The sequence below is a fragment of the Pundamilia nyererei genome, unplaced genomic scaffold (genome assembly GCF_000239375.1).
Source record: "Pundamilia nyererei isolate P.nyererei 1_Seehausen unplaced genomic scaffold, PunNye1.0 scaffold00059, whole genome shotgun sequence".
NCBI lineage: Eukaryota > Metazoa > Chordata > Actinopteri > Cichliformes > Cichlidae > Pundamilia > Pundamilia nyererei.
In genome coordinates, this window is record NW_005187460.1 from 2,293,334 (window position 1) to 2,295,552 (window position 2,219).

The window sequence follows — 2,219 nt, forward strand, 5'->3', positions numbered from 1 at the left end:
ACACACACTTACTCTTTATAATTCCTTCCTCAGCCAAGGCCACCTTTGACGCCATCTCCAAGACTTACAGCTACCTGACCCCTGATCTGTGGAAGGAGACAATCTTCACAAAGTCTCCCTACCAGGTCTGTACAGAGCCAACATGAGCTGTTATGGTTATGTCAGGATTTTGTGTAACCAGGCTTTCTGCTTTTTGTTCCAGGAGTTCACTGACCATCTGGCCAAGACTCACACCAGGGTGTCTGTGCAGAGGGGCCAGGCTGTGCAGGCCGCTGCCTCCTAAACATTTTGTATAGGGAATCGTTGAATAAACGTTCTGGAACACCACTTCTGTGTCTCGTGTGCTTAACTCACAAAACTATGTATGCTGCAAAAATGTGCAGACTTCGGTAACTGAACAAGACACAAGTGATATGTTGGGCAATAGGAGAAACTGCATCAGTTAATGCAGTCACCTCTACAGTAATACAGAGTAAAATTAACTTTATCTAGCCAATCAAAATACTTTAAATATACTGAAACCTTTAAAATGATTATTTGGAGCAGCAGATCCCGTGTTGTGTGCTATCACGAAATAAAACTAGTTTTCAGCTTCTGGTCAAAATGGTTTTGGAGCATTGTCCATCACTTGGATACTTTCACAGTATTGGGGTGATTTGTAGGAAGCAGGTGAAAGGGGGGAGGTATAATCAAGAAAAGGGAATGAAAATTAGAAATGGGATGATACGTGAGTCACTGAGGAGGATGAGATTTGGAAATTTAAATACTTTCAAATCAGACTGAGACAAATGTTGGGTGGATTACCATAGGATATCAGCGTGAGCGAAAGGGAATATAGGTGATATGCCTAACTCACCTCCACATAATGCTATTCTATGGTAGTTGTTTTGTTATGCTTTTAGTTTGAAATTACTCTGATACACATCCGAAAACGTAAGTGTGATAGTACTGAAGGTTTGTGAGAAAGTTATATTGGGTAATCGTGACAAAATGCTGTCTATTATTTAGGGAGTTAAGTTAGAGCATATCACTTTTATTTATTTGTACATCTTTATGGCTTGCACGGTACTTGTGTCGTAACATATGTAAAATTACATTCTTCACAAAAATGTTTCTCTCAGATACTGTTTTTCCTAATTTGTCTATTAATTACATATCTGTTGGCCACCCCGTCCTGAGGCTGTTTCTATTTCTTCCTGTTAAAAGCAATTTTTACCTTACCAGTGTTGCCAAGTGCTTGCTAATAGGGGGTCACCCAGGGGCAGATCTAGAGAAATTTTGTGAGGGTGGCAAAATCAAAGCCTTTTTTTCCAAACACATATGCAGGTGGTTACAAATGGTTAAAATGAATCAAATGCAGTAAGTATACACATTTTTCATATAAATAGTCTATAACTTAATTGTTTTCTGTAGCCCACATAATTAAACACTTCAGTTACAGAAAACATGTGATGTTATGTACTGTATAGCCTGTATAATAAGTAAATATAGGCCAGTAAGTATAAAATCCAGAAAGCTACACAACATGGGGCAGCTCATTTACAAACAAAATTCTAACTTAAGTTTCACACTGTTTTTTTTGTTAGAAAAAAATTAAAATTGTTACATGCTTAACAAAATGTCAGAAATCTGCACTTGCATGAATACAAATTTAAACCTAATTTTTCATGATTTGTTGGATTAACCCTCTGAGGTCCAAAATATAACGAACCATTTTTGACTCCTTTTGATTTTACATTTGTATTTCACCTTCAAATTGTTTCTTTTTATTTTTCCCCCTTGCCTTGCTTGGTATCGGCCCGGCTATACGCTTAAATCAACCTTTTGTTGAGAAAGAAAATAATAGATTACCCACAAACTGAATATGGACAAGATTTACTACAGTCGCTAAAAAAATCCACTGGAAAGGCGGAAAGGTTTCGCATCTTGTTCGCTCTTTCCCTGCAGCCTCACACAGCACTCGGCAGAGAATCCCCACTCATCCTCGTCCCAGCTAAACATCCAATCACTGTTAATTCAATTCAATTCAATTCAATTTTTTCAAGTCAATTTTATTTATATAGCACCAAATCACAACAGTCGCCTCAAGGCGCTTTAGATTTAAGGTAGAATACAATAATAGATAAAGAGAAAAACCCAACAATCATATGACCCCCTATGAGCAAGCACTTTGGCGACAGTGGGAAGGAAAAACTCCCTTTTAACAGGAAGAAACCTCC

The 2,219-nt window shown here is 37.8% G+C and overlaps 1 long non-coding RNA gene across 1 annotated transcript; it reads left to right on the forward strand.

The window, feature by feature from the left end:
- Positions 1–15: 15 nt before the first annotated feature.
- LOC106456234 (uncharacterized) lies at positions 16–327 on the forward strand. The gene is made up of 2 exons (XR_001290391.1): positions 16–125; positions 203–327. It is a non-coding gene; the product is annotated as an uncharacterized LOC106456234 (long non-coding RNA).
- The last annotated feature ends 1,892 nt before the right edge of the window (positions 328–2,219 follow it).